The sequence below is a fragment of the Girardinichthys multiradiatus genome, chromosome 12 (genome assembly GCF_021462225.1).
Source record: "Girardinichthys multiradiatus isolate DD_20200921_A chromosome 12, DD_fGirMul_XY1, whole genome shotgun sequence".
Taxonomy (NCBI): Eukaryota; Metazoa; Chordata; class Actinopteri; order Cyprinodontiformes; family Goodeidae; genus Girardinichthys; species Girardinichthys multiradiatus.
The window spans coordinates 36,024,734-36,043,186 of NC_061805.1; the positions used below are offsets into that span (position 1 = coordinate 36,024,734).

The following is an 18,453-nucleotide window of genomic DNA, read 5'->3' on the forward strand; positions in this document are numbered from 1 at the left end:
GCTGTGACTTAGAATAACCAGGATATTCCTTTTTGAGAGATAATGTTTTACATTTCAAGTTTGTCAGCTTGAGTAAAAAATTTGACCCTTCTGCAAAAATTATTATTTAATTAGAAAAGCTGTTACTGTCTTTTTTTTTTTACTTTTAGGATTACATAAATTCTAGTGAGTAAACAAAAGTTGGCAGGTAAAATTCCCACAGTATTTCATCAGAAAGTTAAAATATAGGAACATGTAGATAATATCAACTTTAATCACAATCCCAGATTTATCCTTAACATGTCATCTTTCTGTATTGTACACATCCAGGGTGTGTAATTCAACTCTGAGGCTAAAATCTGTGAAAGTTGCCACAAGTTAATTATTTGTCCTTATTAATTCTCTCACTGCAACAAGTTCAGTTGTGCCACAGGAGCTCGACTCCACCGAGCTCACCTTGTAAATATATCAGACTCCTTGTAGTGGCTACACTAAGTCAATCTCAAACACAAAGTCAGAGAAGAAATTGTTAGCTCAGCCTGAACGCCACTAAGACTCTAAAAATGGACAGATTTACAAAACTGTTCTCTGTGGCTCTGCATAAATTAACACTCAAGTTAGTCTATTAAACTGTGTTCTGCTGCATTAGGATAGTCCTTTTGTTCTGACAAAATTATTGAAGGAGCCTTTAGCTTGCATTTTGCATGTTTAATGCATGATAAGGGATTGTGGCAACCTCAGTTGGCATGCTTACATATATTTAAAAAGAGGCAAATATGCACAAAGAAAATGTAGATGTTAATTTTGCTAAATATTTCTCATTATTCAAAAGTTTTAACTATATATTCAATATATTTCACCTAGTCTTAAAGTCTATTTTTTTCATGCATAGATAGATAGATAGATAGATAGATAGATAGATAGATAGATAGATAGATAGATAGATAGATAGAACTATATTTGTGGATATATATATATATATATATATATATATATATATATATATATAGATATAGATATAGATATATTTATATGTCTATATCTATGTATATAGATATATCTATATAGCTTTATGCGCAAAAGAGGGCATGCAGTTGGGTATATGTTCAGAATGACACTTCAGTTTCTGTGGCATTGTCCATGTGGACAACAGAAAGCTGCACAAGGTCACCACAACAGTAACACCAACAAAGGCATTTAGACTGTTTCTAATCGACCATAACTAGCTATTTGTTGTCAACTTGTAATGGTAGAAGAGTTGACACCGGCGGAGGTCACAACAAATCGATACGCGCAGTTAATGCACTTTGTTGACGAGCAGCGCATGTCAAAATAGAGCCGCTAAGTTTCCCTTAAAAATAAAGAACCTCTATGTAAATGACGCTGCGTTTCTTGTGTGAGTGAGTTCCAAGTGTTAACGCGGCGTGTACTTACTTTTGTTTGGTATGAAATCTTCTCCGGGCTGAAGAGAAAGAAACAACAAGCGGGTCCGCCGGTTGCTTGGCCCGGCTGTTTGACAGGAAGAGTGAAACAGCTGCCTGATGGGGGGACGGAGTTCGCTGAGACGCTCTTAAAATCCAGGAGCGCAACTTAGCTGAAGACGGCGCCGGGTAAGAAAAAAGTAACGTACAGTACGTGGTTGGAGTCTGTATATCAGACCAAACTACCCCTCTCTCTCTCTCTCCCTCTCTCTCTCACACACACACTCACTCTGTGCTCTGTGTGTGCGTCTCCCCCACCCTCTCTGTGATCGGACAGTGTCTTTTCTGGAGGCGGTGAGGACGCTTCGCCTGTTCCTCCTAGAGGTGCCGGTAAAGGGAGCGGGACTCGGTGTTGGAGGTGGAGGGTGATGCCGGGGAATTGCAGGATGTCTGGGAGCTTGACACTGATGTTGAGAGCGCTGTTTCTGTGTCTTCCCTACAAAGCCCGACCGAATATTTCCCTGAAAGCCTTCTACTCTCCCCCTGTAATCTTTTTTTTTTTTTTGCCTGTCTGCTTTTTTGACTCCTGAAAGGGGGCGGTCTCACATTTCCCAAATCTACTTTAATGAACGAGGCATGGTTCTTAATACGTTATTATCACGGCAGTCCCGATAGAGTGGACACACAATTAACTGCTCCGAGAGGACCACTAAAGGAAGATGATGGGCTGATGTCTAGTTTAACTAATGAACCAACAGAGACCACGTCTGCAGCCTACTTTAAAAAAGGCGCAGTTGTAGTGCCCATTGTGGTTAATTTTGATGCCCCCCCACCGTCGGCCATGCTGCCAAACACCGAAAAAAGTTTGAGAAAAAAGTTGCTAAAATTTTTTACAAACATAAAATTTAGAGAATACCCCAATATAAAAGTGAATTTTGGTGGACATCACCTGTTAAAATAATTAAGAATTTAACCAAACATATCAGTTTGTAAATATACTATTCACTTTCATTCAATAATGTTAAATAATAGTTCAAATTTGCAGTAAGTACATATTTTTGACAAAAAAATCCTTTCTGCACCTTTTAAATTGATCTACAAATGTCAGTTCAGTCAAATCCTCATTCATTGCACTATAAAAATGTGTTGGATGGTATTAAATCTTACCTACGAAAAGTACCTAAACTATAATCAAGCATGTTTGTTTGTAAATGTAATGTTCAATAATGGTCAACTTCTAACAACGTTAATTATTTTTTCCAACAAATTCTCAACATTTTGATTAGGAAGAAGTGTTGGTCCAGTCAAATGTTATTCGTCTCATGTGTGACATCCTGAGTTTAAGTTTGTATCCAGCTTCACCTAGTTTAGCGATGGTGCTAATTCTACAGTCAAACTAGGAGCCAGGCCAACCTTCTTAACTTAAATTGTTGCCTATGAACAGCACATCTCATCTGTTGCTTGTCAGGCTAAAGATTAACATCTCTCCTTTTTGAATAGTAGTTTACTACTTTTAGTAGCAATCTATGGTTTAACTAGTTTAGTGGCAGTTCTAGAGCTAAACTTGCTAACTAGCTAAACTTTTTAACCCGGACACCATTGATGCCAATGAACAGCAACTTTTAGCTGTGGTTATCAAGTAAATTGTTCACATCCCATCTTGTTAGAATAGTTTAAAAGTTTATTGTTTCTGTAGAAGACAGTGTATGCAAATTGTTACACCCATTTATTGGATAAATTCTAACAGCTTGTTTTATCAGTGCAGAAAAATCTGTTTTACAGGGGCTTCAAGTGAAGAGTAAACTAAATAAACTAAAATCTTAACTACACCTTCACCATTTTGGTCGTAAAAGAACTTAATTCATGCCCCCTGTTTAATACAAAGTCTTTAAGACAGATTCATTGATATATCTTAAGTAAAACAATTCTCTCAGGATGATTAAGTGTCTACTAATGTCACCTACATTCTTAAACTATTTTTTAATCTCTCCAACTCTTAACTATCTCATGCAGATAAGCCATGACAACAGACAGTAAGCATCTTTATCCATAAAGCCAAATGATTTCCAAACATCCAATCTATTAGTGTGAATTAGAAAAGTAAGTTTCCACTTAAGATACGATGAGACAGACTGTCCAGTGACTTTGTGCAGATAGGTACCACAGATATGACTTGTTCGATGCCTAGTTTTATTATGATGGTTTCATTATTCTCACATTAAGCGGTAGTTCTAGCAGGAATGCTAGACAATCCCTATCTTTGTGTTCACAACATTATACTGCTATTAGACAATAATAGATGTTTGCTTTATTTTTCAGTATAAATGCCAATTTCTGTTTGTTTTCACAAATGTGCTTTATAAATGCACACTGCATTTTTAAGAATTTGTATACAGCATGACATAATTCATTCCATGTTTGACCAGTATATGTGGTATATTGTGGATTTCGCATTTGTCCTAATTTAGAATTTTCTTGAAGCCAAACAAACTCTCTTTCTGTTGAGCTTGAATTATTCAGGTTAGACCTAACCACTGTAGCTACTTTAGATGTTGAACTAGAGGTGATCCAATACAGTTCAGACCGAGTTTTACCTTAAAGAGTTCATCAGATACTATCATTGGTAGCCAGCTGCAGTGTTTAGCCATATTATATGACAGTGCTTACACTTTGTAAAAACAGTGGGCCATATTCTTCAAATTAAGAATAGTGTCAACTGCAATCCTGCTACCTAGTTAGCCAGGGTAGGAAATGGGGGAACAAGGGTTGATAAATAAATCAAGCTGGCTAATCTGTTTGACGGGCGGACATTACAGCATGTAACTGAATCCACTGGTGTCTAATGACTGTGCATGCCACCTTCACATCACCTGACCCTTTAATCTTTAATAGCATTTCCTCTGGACCCCAGTCCTCTATGATAATCAATAAGGTAGAGTCTGTTAGACACCCTGGGTTCATAATGTGAACATGGCAGATATCAATAGCATTACATATGAGCATGTGAAACAATGAATACACAGTTTTCCCAACCTCTGCAGACACTTATTCTCCCCCCTCAGACCTCTTTGTTTGTATGACAGCATATGCATAGACTCGGTAAGGGACACATTGACATGTATGGGTGTTTGTTTGGTGTTATACCACATTCAGCGTTCCTTCGTTTTCTGTCTTATATCCCCTCGCTCTTTACACTGTCTGCCAGCAGCTCATTGGAGAGGTCCTTTTTGTACTGCAATGCTTGAGGTTGTCATTTAATGGCACCTGGGAAGAGAAACGAAGTTTGGAGACATGATGAGAGGAAATATGAACCTGCTAGTGAATCTGAGTGCATTATAAATAGTGAGTAAAAATCTTTTTCTCTTTTGCAATATCTAAGTGTGTGTGTGTGTGTGTGTGTGTGTGTGTGTGTGTGTGTGTGTGTGTGTGTGCGTGTGCGTGTGTGTGTGTGTGTGTGTGTGTGCGTGTGCATGTTGAATGGCCACAATCATCTGAACAAACTGGAGGCTGTGGATTGAATACATTTAAATACTGAAAAATCATTAAACAATGTGAGCGTTGGCTCATGCATATTCATATATGGACGTCTGATTATAAAACTGTAACAAAGGCATACCTCTAGCTTCATTCAGTGCTCTTATACTTAATGCAAAGCAAGGAAGACCTATTTCATATTTTGCACTTAAGGCCATCATGTGAAGATCCATGAGTAAATCAAAATTAAGTCAAAATCTATTGTACTGTGTAGTTTAAGATTTATCATATGAATCTGGGGCGCTGAGATATCTTTACAACTTGTGACACAATAACTGGGTATAAACATGTTATAGCTTACAGGTAGTTCAGAATTCTTTATGTGAAATTCTGTTAAAGGGTTATAAGTGCTTAAAATTTTACCTGCAGTAGATAATTCTCTTGGCATCTTCATTAGGCATAAATCCAGATAAGTTGGAACTTAACGGCTGGTCCAAGAAGGGCCACAACTAAATCACATTTTTAATGTCTTAAAGCAACTCCAGTCTCAAAGACATCATTATGGTTTATGCAAAGGTCTATTTTCTGAAAATTCTACCCTTCCCATTTGCATTGGACGGGGTTTTACAGAAAGGCCAATGATTATTTACATTGGAAATGGAGGTTTGAGGCATTTCACCACCATTGATTTCCTGTGTGAAACACAAACTAAGAAGGGAAAATTCAAAGCATTTCTGGTGAGAGTAATAGTCTGGTGCAAGAGAAAAGCAGTGCAAAATCAAGATGAAATGGCTCTCTAAGTGAATGCTATTTTATAGATTTTTTACTAACTTACCTTTTATTCAGGTAGTTACTCTGAGTGGAAAATTTTATATGTTCAGGAGGAAGATCATTGTTAGCACACAGCCTCCTATCTCCAGCTTTATGTCAATAATCATTGGCTTAAATGTACATAAGGACCCAAAATGGTTTTGAGACTGGAGGTATTTTACGACTGTAGAAGTTTCCTCTGGTCCTGGTCCCTCTCTGACTAGCCGATCCGTCTCCAGGTCCAGTTAATCAGGATTTACACGAGATGAAGACTAAGAAAAGAATAAGAGAGATATCTACTACAGATACAATATTAACTGAATATAACTTGTTAACAAAACCTCACTCAAAAATTCAGAACCATCCATTTGAATACTGTATGCTATTTCAAACTATTTTTAGTTTATCAAAATGAACCAATTTGTTAGTTTCCTTCTACCTGAAACTTTCTTGGCCCAGTTCATCCCTCCCTCCTACTCCTATAAGGCTGGGCTTAACATACAGAGGAGGGTGTTTGAGTGTTTGTTCAAGTGTGGGTTTGACAGTCGCATCAAAGCCCGATGGGGGAAAATAAAATTTGTTTTGCAGTTTGCCAACACAATTATGCAATTACAATATGTCACAGCGTGTACACGCACTCCTCAGGCCGTCGGCTGAATGTAGTTTACTGTGAGGTTTGGCATGTAAAGAGAACAGGGGAAACTGCAACTGGATGTTAAGTCAAACACATAAGTGCGGTTTTGCTGATATTGATCTTGCTTGGATTGTTTCTTAAGCCTCTCCTGGCAGTCACTTTACAGCATGTGTCACACACAGATGCTCTGACACACAAACACTAACGCACGCAGAATGGTTCATCTGAAAATGTGTGTTTTTGGTAACAGGGAGAGAGAGAAAGGGAGAGAAGGAAAGGAATGATGCTCTTCAAGCAAAATATAAACACAAACACATTTCCAGGGCAAACAGGAACAGCCCCGGCTCAGTGCAATCTGTTGTCGATCACGCTCACGTGAAAATACAATCTGCCTGTCACAGTCGATGATGTTGTCAAGCACTCTGCCTCCCTGCTCCTGAGAATTAGCCGGCTATTACAGAGGCACAGGGAGACGAGCGGAGTATTTGTTGTATGTTGGGTATGTTTGAGGATGCTCCCAGCTTTACTTGGTATTTACAGGTTTCAGTCGCTGCTTCGTGCGCTCATTTCCCTAATGAATTTTGGAGATGTTTGGTGTTTTGACAGTAGATTGATGCTACATGACGTGACGACCAAAGCATCCGTGGTGGGGACAAAAAGACCTGCAGGCCATTTTAACTCACAGGCTCAACTGGGAAGCTATAGATTTCCCTTTTGCACTTGGGTTTGTATATCATTGTGTGCTTTCTTTCTTACTGTTAAGAGTTCTAGCCTGAGGAGTTTCAATATTTTTTTAGGTATCAGTTAAGTATCAGTATGTTATGCTTATCATTCGGAATAAAAGCATGTGTAGAAAAATGTATTGTTATTCCTAAAATGTTATATTTGAGTTGATAAAAATGTACAATTTGAGTTATATATCACCTTAATTGTATATCTCTCTTAATTTTTTACAAAGATGAAACACATTTTAACTAAACTGTCTCTTATCCATCCTGTTGAATTTAGCATATATATTCATGACATGCTCACCAAAAACGTTTGGAGAGACATCCCTATTTTAGAAGTCATGTCATACTTTGCAGAAGAGAAAATTCCCTTTCTCTCCTTTTATTAATATTGTTAGCCATCCAGAGCCTTGTATTTAATACAATTTCAAGCTCCTTATTAATAAGATTGATAAAACTCAGAGGGCAATATTATCAGTAATTATGCTGCTAGAATTTCTAACACTGTACATTATAATTAGAGGAGTAAAGGTGATCAAATCTATTCTAATTAATTCAAATCATGCAAGCATATCTTGTTATTATTAAAAATATGAAACAACAACATTTGTGAGCATGTAGTCTTAATTTATGCAAACTAAAGAGGTATTTTTTTTATGAATGTGGAATTTCTATCTTGATTAACTATGAAGGTAATGTTATTTACTAAATATGCTACTCAAAGAAAAGCAATAAAGCTATATAGTATTTATTAATTTGGCATGATATATTATATCCTACCAAGAGGTAATTTTATTAAACAAACCTTATGAAAGTAATTTATCTTTTTCTAAACAATTAGACATAATGGTTACCATGACTCCAGGATTAATAACGCTACATCATTTTTATCTATTTTCGTACAAAGCTCAAGGCATGGACCAATAAAAGATTTTCACAGCTTGACAATCTTGAGTAAAAATGCCATAATTTTGCAGTATCACAAACAAAAATGCATAAAATGGTCTAACTGGTTTTATTTAGTTTCTACTAAGACAATCTAGCATATTAATCAGTTGTATTAATCTTATTTAAAACATTTCTCGTGTTTTGATTCTGATACAAAGACTATATTAGAAATACAGAATAAATGGCACCTAGTCACAGTTTTGAAGTGGTCATTGCATAGAATGTTACACCATTTTGTCTCTCTGCTTTTTGTAGAGTAACTTTGGGGGGGTGGGGGGGACAAACTGATATTGGGTGGTTATTTAGTTGTGCTACCTGTTCCTGTAGCCAGTCTTAAGTTAGCTGCATTGCAACATGTCGCTTCTGTATTACCAACTGCAGTTTCCAAAAAGCTAAATTGGTCTTCCTATAAGGAAATGGAAAATGTAGTAGTTGCCTTCAGTCAACCAGCTGACCAACAGTTTACAGCAACATGTGGAGGAGCGGGCAGCTCTGCATTACATAAAGCTCAATAAAGTCTGGGATAACTCTGGTCATTCTGATAGTTTCTCTGGCTTTAAGACTTTAAAGAATAGGAACAGTATGACAGCAAACATTAACAGTGTTGAAACCATAACTATTTTAAAACTTGCCCATGCATACATAGAAAATAAACAGGAACAACCACATTATTGCAAGATAAATAGATTTTCATTTTACCTTTGAAACATTGAGAGGGTTTTAAGTTATCACTTTCATAATATAAAAATGAACCCTTATACGTTTTGTCTACTTAGGAAGTGCTGTAAAGCAAAACCATAGATAATCAGACCAAACACAATACCTCTATCTGATGACAGATTATGTTTAGAGTTTGAGTACAAACTTGAACACAATAACAACAAAGTCAGGAGGACTCCAAAACTGCAATGTCCACAAGGTAGGCTCTCTCCAAGCTGTGTCACGTGGGGTTTCATGTGTTGTATTTAACAAACAGTGTTCTGTCTGTACACCTTTTCTGCATTATGGATGAATCACAAGCTCAGCAACAAGCTCTGCTTTTGTTGTGCCCTGGGCTCCAGTTACAACATCAGAACAGCTCTTTGGTCCTGTGACCATGCAGACAGGCTCAGATGAAGCTCTGCCGGGTAAACTGTTGGTCAGACCTGTTGCCTGCTCTCTTTTTTTACACCATCATATGAATGCAAGTTTGTACATTCACACACCAACATGTCTTTACTTAACTCAAATATTAAGCAATTCACCTCTTAATTTTTATGATTTCATTAAAATAAATGCTTCACATCTGGGTATTTTGAAGAAAACATTCATATTTTATCAATCACCTGCAGAGTGACTACATACTGATTTTGTTTCTAATCATATCACTTTAATTTCATATCTAGTATTAATGTGCCTACTGTATGACAGGTGACATCGGTGTACCATCTGCTACAGATTAAACACAAATTCACACTGCAGTTAAGTGTGCAGCCTGTAGGGGAGGTCTGCACTCTTAACACAGAATGAAATTGTTCAGTTTATATGTTAACTTGGAGGTATCCCTCATGCAAATAAAAAGCAGTATCTTAAACCATGCACAAATAGCTTTTTTAGCAATGCCATTTAGTGGAATCATCTAATGTTTAAACAAGGTCATTTTAAGCAGAGATTAAATACTTGTCGCCATTATCCTGCATACAACATTCTAATTATTTTCATTTTAATTTACTTGCCTTTTTTCTTTCTAATCCCTGACACTGGTGTTTCTCTAACCCCTCTTTCTGTTCCTAAGTCTTCTAGATGAGTAGCCGGCCTAACTGTCATGCTTTCAGTCTGTATATATCAAGGGCTAAACCCTCTTTTTGTCTCCTCTAGATTGCTCTGAGAGGGTAAAAAAAAAACTCACTTGCTGTTAATGATTTTTCCTCCGCTTTGAATGGTTGGGAAATAATTCCGTATGAGCTGCTCCAGAGCAGGCACAGTTATTTCATTGTTCTTGCTGCCCTTTTTCTAATTGTGCTTAGAAAGGGGAGATGCCAGCATTACTTTTGTGTTTTTTGGTCTCATTTCAAGAAATACCCACTAGTATTTCCTGAAGTGGTCTAAAAACTGCAAATGACAACGTGTTGAGAGTGCAGAAATGGAACAGAGTTTATATTTTAAGTTAAGATGCCTAATAATGCTATTGAAATGTGTTCTTTAGTAAGATTTTTACACATGCTAGTCACTGATAATTGTATCTTACTCAAATTTATATTGTGCTCTGTCACCAAAGCACCCAATGACAAATGGCCATGAGACATTGGATTACATTGCATTGTTAACCAAATAGGAAATTTGGCAGAGATAATTTAGGGATATGCATTTTATGGGTTCACCCTGTATGGATTGGATTTGCTCTTGCATCTACTGCATACAATTGATAGGATTTAGGACAGGGGGAGTTTCTGAGTGCTTAGTTAAGGTGGGCCAAGACCCAAGGTTCCCCAGCTGAATATTTGCAATGTAAATACACATGTAAAGACACTGTTTGTTAAAATAATTTAAACTAACCCAGCCTATGTTTTAGTTTAACTGGTAAGAACAGAGCTTGTCCAAGATTGTATTGGGCCCTGATCAGGGACCCATTAGCCACCAATTCTAACCCTAATATCTCTCTTTAGTTATGCAAACTCAATTGTTTGCGTGTGGTGCATTTAACACCCTCTTGTTTAGTTGTTTACTAGCAAGCCAACAGTTATAATGATTAAGTCACCAAATAAAAGTTTTGCTTGACCGTCACATTTTTCATTCTACATTAGTTATTAGATAAATAGCAGTTTTCCCTCCCATTTGTTTATTTTGTCTCACATTGTTGTCCACAGAACACTCAGTAAAGTTGGAAAGTAGGGGCCAAGTTTAATTGGTTGTGCTTGCACTGACTGACTAATTCACAGTTATGGTATGCATTATATGCAGGGGTGAAAGTGAGCCGGTATGGTCCGGTACTGTGTACCACTAAAAGATTCTGCGCCGGGTACGCAGTACCGGGAAGAACGGCTGTCTGCTATGAAGCCCTCATCCAGAACCAGTTATGGCTGCAAAAATTCACGAGCACACAAAGAATATCAGATCCGCTACCAATAGGCTGTCTAAAACATAAATATAGCCTTTTTTCCCCTCATTCCAAATAGTTTCTGAACTGTTCTGCTATGCTGGAGCCTCAATGCTCTTGTCTTGCTTCTCTCCCCTCGGAGCTCGAGGCTTTTGTGAACGGCCAGCCTTTAAAACGAGCACCGCTACGTTTAATGTCTGTCTGCTCGCTGCTAAATACCCCAGTTAAAAGCAAAGAGAGAGAAACTAGTTGTGTTTCTTGTTATTTTGCTGAATTACAGCAACAGTACAACTCGAAAACACGACCAGAGATTTCACATACGCTACACGAGCGCATGCGCACTTACATCCGAAACAGAACGGTTGCCAAGGTGTGTTCGATTAAAAGGACTGGGAGGTTTTACACAGGCGGTGCACAGACATAAAAAACCTTCGCTTGCATTAGGACAGGACGAACAATAAATCACTTAGCATCTGCAGACTTTTATATAAAATTGCGAAAACAACTGAACTGTCAAATTTTTCATTTAAATGAAATCAAAACTTGACCACAAAGCAGAGAACAATAACTTCTTTGTTCAAAAGAAAAGACGGAAACTGAAGATGAAAAGTTATGCATCAGAAAATGCTTTATCATTGTTTCATACATGGCAGCTCTAACAATAGATATATTACATTGTCAAGTGATTCTAATTTCTGCCTTATACAGACAGCCTACAGTAAAGTAAAATATTGATACATTTTAATTAGTTTGAGTTTGGACTTTGCTGAGAGAGAGAGATCTCAAAGGGGCCACAGATGAGAGTAACAATTACAACACCACACATTATATATATATATATATATATATATATATATATATATAATTTAATTTAAAACTATTTTCACCCATGTGACTTTAGTATAGATAGAAGCAGCCAAAAAGATTAAGTCAGTAACATTAAATCACGGATAACTATCAAACTATAAAGATGATCTTTTGCATGATTATTAGTGCATTGGTCAACACCTTAACATTCTAAATAAATTAAAAATGTGATTCCTAATTCTTTGAAACGTGCTTTTCATGATACTTCCAAGCAAGTAGGCTAATTCTTGATAAAACACAACTACAAATTTGAAGGTTTAAGATCTGTTTCCTTTGCGAGACGTAAAGTACTCTTGGGCCCTGCTAGTCTTGGGGGGACAAAGTAGCTTCTTTATTCGACTATACTTTGGACTAACTCTGGATAAGAACACTGTAAGACGGGGCTAAATTGCAGAAGTAGCAGATTTGTTCTGCCATGTCCTTGTAACTATTAAACTTAGTCCATTTAACCATATCCAAAACTGCTCTCTTAAGTTAAGCATATATAACTATGAATTTTTTTAAGTGGAGATTTATGTCTATAGCTTATGAAAGAATGAGAATTTTGCATTGTCGTAGACAAAATACAAAAGTGACTCAATTTAAAGAAGCAAAGAGAGTGAACTACATTAGACAAGTATTCATGGGGAAGTATTGAATTGAATACATTTTTTCATAACAATAAACAATAAACCAATTGTATTTAGTGTAAGCAACACTAAACTTCTATTCAAATCACTATGCATTGTAAATGTGATGGCAGTATAAAGGTTTATGAGATACCTATTTCTTTTAGATTGTTTAGAATCTAAGTTGTTGTAAGAAATTCTGCTGAGAACTTTCCTGTTTCTACAAAATGATGCAGGTAACATTCATAACTTCACAAATACACTTATAAGAATCTGATGTATCTCTTTGAGAAAATTTTTGGAAAAACAATGGTCCTGAGATAAGGAAAACAAACATGAAAAAGAGACAACAACATGTTTATGTATTCATTTTTAGGATCCATGGTCTATTTTTTTACCTATTGCAGATAGGGTTCCAGTTATAACTCCTTCAAATTCCTATACTCACTAAACCTTAGCAGATGTTCCTCCCACAGCTGTTGACCTTTGCCAATTCTACGGACAATTAAAGATCACTCTGAGTGGAAATGCAATTTCTCCCACACTCCTAACAAGCAGCCGATAACATCTCGCTGTGAAGGAAAGGGAGCGCAGAGGAATAAATGTGTCTAAATGAGGAATCCCCAGCTTATAAGTGCGATTGTGGGGCCTATAGCGCCACGTGCTCCGGCTTGTGCTACATGGTGGAGCTTGGCTGACGAGCGGCAGCGTCTAAAGCTCTTTGTGCCTTCAGGATCACCCTCGACTCATTCTTATTCATACATGATCTGAGGGGAAGCAGGCAATTGAGATTAGCCGCAGATCAAAAGAGCCGCCTAGCTCCAGCGCTTGTGTTTTGTAGATTTAGGCGGCCCCAGCACACATGTACTGCATCCCAGCAGCGGAGCGTCACACTGTTTTCTAGCCTTAGCACCACTCAAAGGGGCTGGAAGGAAAAGGAGTCATCATACAGGAGGACGTACCACTGCTGGAAACCTCCCAAAGTTAAATAACAAAGAGAAGAGTAAATAAAAAGGAATAATGAGAGCAAAATTACTCACTGTTTCCATAAGCCATTGAAGGACCAGAATTGTTGCTTTCCATAACATTTCTATCAGAACTGGCCCATGTGTGCAATAAGTCATGGTCAGTTATAATTTGTTTAAAACTGAATGATGAATTAAATGAAATACACTTTTCCAATGACACAGATATTGTAACTCCAGGGCATGAGTTAGTTTTACCAATAACATAAGCAACCGAAACAGCAAATTAAATAATTACCTTTATTCAGCCCCTGAACCTTCCAGTTCTTCTGCAATCAGATGAACAAATGTGACTAGAAAATAGATATAACATCAAATTTCTTTGGGAATTAGATTGAATGACATTTGATGACCACACCAACTCTAAATAAAATTTAATACATGCCAGCACTCACACTCTACCAATAAAGAGAAATCGGCACCCCCCACCAGATTTTACCTTGCTACATAAAAATCCAAAACAACAATTAAACCAGTAGCAGAGCTTGAGGGCAAACTGACAGGATGAGGTGACTTTCAAAGGCAGAAAGGCAACTGTGTGAGAGCATTCACCACCCTACAGAGAAAGAAAACAACACGTTTCCTCAACTCTGCTGACCATCAAAGCCAGGGAATTCAGAGCCAGAAAAGCTAATATGCCAGGGCTAAGCTGTTCCCGTAAACTGGGTCAAAGTTTCTAAGATCCTACATTTTTGGGAGTTAGTGGTTCTGTAAGAGGAAAGCAAATGAGACAATTATATACTGTGTTCTACTTTTATAATTTGAGATTGATTTTTTATCTTTTTGGTTTTTTTTTTGGCTCTTTTTAGTGAAAAAAAAAGAATCAATTCGTTTTAAAGCTAACCAAAGTCTACGTGAATGTGTGTGTGTGTTTTTTTTTTTTTTGACAAGTCTTAAAAATCTTATGCAAAACATGCTCTGTGTCAAATAGAAAGTCTAGAGACTTCTATTTTGTGTGGCCATATACAAAACTAACTACGTGTATAAAACAGACTAAAGTTCATAAGTGAAACTTTCTCCAAATAAATACGTTTTTTTTTTTCTCTTTGGTTGAGTTGGTTAAAATCTACTTTATTTTATGGAATAAATAGGCAGAAAAACACCAAAAAGAATGTTAGACTCGTTTCAACTGAGGTAATCACATATCAAAATCATAGCTTAATATGTTAAAACATGTCATGAACTGGTATCCCATGTATGGCTTAAAATCCTGGAGGGGGCAGGTTTTTCCACTGATAGAATGAAATACTGACAGGATGGGGCGAAAAGGGAAGGAATAGGTGTTTTGTGAAAACTCACCCGTGCCTTTTCTCAGCTTCCCCAGGAAGTTACACCCTGCAGAACCAGCTTAGGTCAAGCTCAATCAAATATAAAAAAAAGCAACAAAAAGGTGATAAAAAAGCTAAATTACAAAAAGAATAGAAATTGGTGTAAAATTAATGTCCTGCATGAATTAAAGCCAGACCAGCTGGCTTTGTAAAGGAACCCCTATTTGGGTTGTGTGTTTTCCTTCAATCTCTGCCTGGACTGAAACCCGGTCTGCTTCTTTCCGACCACCCTGTGCCACTTTCCCAACTCTGTGCACCTGTCCCTATCAGTCTCGCATAAATTTAGCTTCTGAGGGATCAGTGTCTCTTGTTGGCACTGGCAAATGTGCCCTTGCAAGAATGCTGCAACCTTCACACTGGCAAAAAAAGACTACCATTGTCGCTTCACATATGCAAAACTCATAGCTGCATGGGCAACTTTGTTAACAAGGCTCCTAAATTTGGAGATATGTATGCATACTTCATGTCCACCACATTTTGTTATTCAATGAGCTAGCATTTTTCAGAAGAGATTCTGTATGATAAGAAACAGAAGAACTGGTTAGAATCTGAGTAAGTATTAATTTGAACATTTCATTTGTGTCAAATGTGATGATCTAGGATGTTCCAGCTCCAGAAAAGGATAAAAATAAATACATTTGGATGTGACAAATAATCCTACCTCTTTTCATAACTGGAGTCAGTGTTCTCTGTGTGAATCATAAATAAATTAGCCACTGGAAGAAATTCCAGAGCATTGATAGCATCTTGACAAACATCAAAATACCAGGTGCAGTGGTATACACCTATAATTTGGTAATTATAAGCTCATTTATTTGAGTATATCCATGACTAAAATCCGCCTACACTCTTGCTTTTTTTAAAAACCATAATGCTCATAAAATGTTGTTTTGTCATTATTGCCAGATAAAAATCGTGTTTCCTTCCAAAGAAAAACTTTGGTTTCCCTAAGCTGCTGGCATCATGACTTTAAGCCATTTTCCCCTTTTAATGACACATTCAGTACAGAGCAAGAATAAGCAAGCTTAAATCATAACATCTTCTGTGCATATTTGTGTGCTAGCTGAAATTTTTGTGGGGGTGGCACAGGGGTAATTGTCATTTTATCAAATAATTTCCAGTCACGCTCACTTATCTGTTGCCAAAATCTCATGTATATAATGGCACAGTACAACAAAATTAGTGTTTCATATATCCCTCTTAAATAGGCTGACTGACTTAAGTGGGGACTGATGATATTAAGGAAAGATGAGCAGAATATAGATTAGTATTTTCCCAGAATATGTCCAAAAGTGTTGATCTAGAATGAGAGTGAACAAAGGAAGAGCATCAGAGGCCATTGGATGATCGGTATTTACACTTCTGACAGTAAAATATTGTTTGTATTGATCCACTTGTATTGCTTACATGTTTCTGGGCAAAGATAATAAACTAATTGATGTTTTAGGCCAATTTATGTTACCATTACTATCTTTACTCCTGCATCATACACTAGCCAATTAATCTTTGCCTTTTCGGGTATTTATGTGACCTCATGCTGGACAGGAATTGAGTAATTTCTTTGGATAGGAATGGGGTGAAGGGTGGATCAATGGTAACAGTTTATTTAATTAGGTTATGCTTAAAAGAGGGAGGGTTTTGTGTGTTGATCAGACAAGGTAACTGAAATGTGTAAGTAGTGGATGTACATTTTGAGCAAAAACATACTTTCATTTCAGGTAAGGGCTTTATATCTTCTGTTTGGAATATACATAAAGAGCATCAGGCAAAACAAACCAGTGAAACCAAGTATATCAAATATGAATGATGTTTAATGACTAGAGATTTGATTTATGCTGTGTCTTTTTCTTTTTCTGGGTCTAACAGTGACAACATTTTATCAATGAGTTACAGTGGTAGGTTAAATTTCATACATCACATATATTTTGTACATCAAAACATTATTTTAACCAATACAATTATACTTCCTAAGATCTGTTGTAGAATGACTTTGAGTTTGCAGTGGCCACTCTTGCTTCAAGAAAACAGTTGTATTTTTTGCTCAGTTTAGTATGACACATTTATTTGTTTGTTTGTGACTAAGATAAGGGTTAAACTTCATTGTTGTATTAAAGATAACTGTGTTGCTGTTATCAGCCAACTGCTGAAAAAGCAGCCAGTTGACTGAGCTGACTGAGTGAGGACATACAGAGTTAAAACATCAAATCATTCTGCTGCTTGGGGATTAAGAGATTTCATAAATGACTTAACACCATATATCACCAGGATTAGATTCTAGCCAGTGGAAATACATATCTATGTCAAAGTTGATTTCTACAGCAATTTTGAGACAGCAATAGTTTATCGAAGTGCTGCACAAATATGTGCACATACCTGATACTCTCTCAGCATTGAAGTTTATCCTTTTCAGAGGCAGATGTTTCTTCTGTGGTGGTCAAGCCACAACATGAGGTATGGATTTTCCTTCAAGAAAGGAGCTCACATAGGCTTAGAAGGGTTTGGGTGATGACGCCATATTTAGATTTTCATCCACATTGTTCTTGGTGCCTCATTGCTTGGTAACCGATGGGAATTCAGATTGCAGAACAATTTCTTTCACTTTGGGTGCATTTTCAATACAAACATGTTGAAGCAACTTATCTTATTATGTGTGCAGTGACAAACAGTACACAAAGTACTGAACTTCAGAAGAACATGTCCGTAAGCGTGTGGTTATGAAACAAGCTAAATGAAATAGATTTAGCTAAAATGCAAGCCAGCTTCATCAAAAATACAGCTCACAGCATGTTAGCCAGCAAAACTAACAGCTTCACAGCAATGTCTGCTATTTTAATAGAGGATGTTCCAACAATCGATCCTACAGCATTTGTTTCAGGATTAGGGTGGATATGTAATGACAAATAGGTCTCTCATAACTTCCTTATTTTACAGTGCACAACAGACAATGAACTAATATATCAGAAGAAGATGACACAAAAATTTTAATGATTCAAAACATTATGCATGTTTCTTAAGTTCACCTTCTGAAGGTCAAGTCATGTATCTCAAGGTGGTCTATCGGTAACTCTCATTAGCCTGTTTCACTAAATACTTCAATACAGAACTTAGATGCCTATTTACTGTTTTTAGTGAAAGGACTCAGGCAGCAAGCAAGTTAGCCACTGTCCCGTTTTGGCTGCATTGTGTAAGAGTAACCCAACATTGGTGCTCTAGTACATTATGTAGCAATTAAATCAGAATCAGAATCAGAATCAGAAAAGCTTTATTGCCAAGTACGTTTTTGGACATACAAGGAATTTGTTTTGGCGTAGTCGGTGCAATACAATACAAATTAAACAGTACAAACATATCTACAATATAATATAAATATAAGTGCACAGTTTTAAGTGAGTGAGAGTAAATATGGTCTGTATGCCCAGCTGGATGGGGTATACAAGGCAAAAACACAGTTTCTTGTCATTAACACACATAGGACGAGCTACACTGAAGCACGTCAAGACAGAACAAAATATGGACTGTAACAAAGTGTAGTTTCTTCAGGAACGGTGATGCTTG

General features: G+C 36.9%; 1 protein-coding gene across 1 annotated transcript in view; it reads right to left on the reverse strand.

The window, feature by feature from the left end:
* Nucleotides 1-15,105, reverse strand: part of mef2cb (myocyte enhancer factor 2cb) — a 90,595-nt gene extending 75,490 nt beyond the window's left edge. Inside the window, exons 1-2 of the mRNA XM_047381010.1 lie at nucleotides 14,870-15,105; nucleotides 4,545-4,664 (exon numbers count right to left, since the gene is read on the reverse strand). The gene's annotated coding sequence lies outside the window, so the exon portion shown is untranslated. The remainder of the gene's footprint in view (nucleotides 1-4,544; nucleotides 4,665-14,869) is intronic.
* Nucleotides 15,106-18,453: the final 3,348 nt, after the last annotated feature.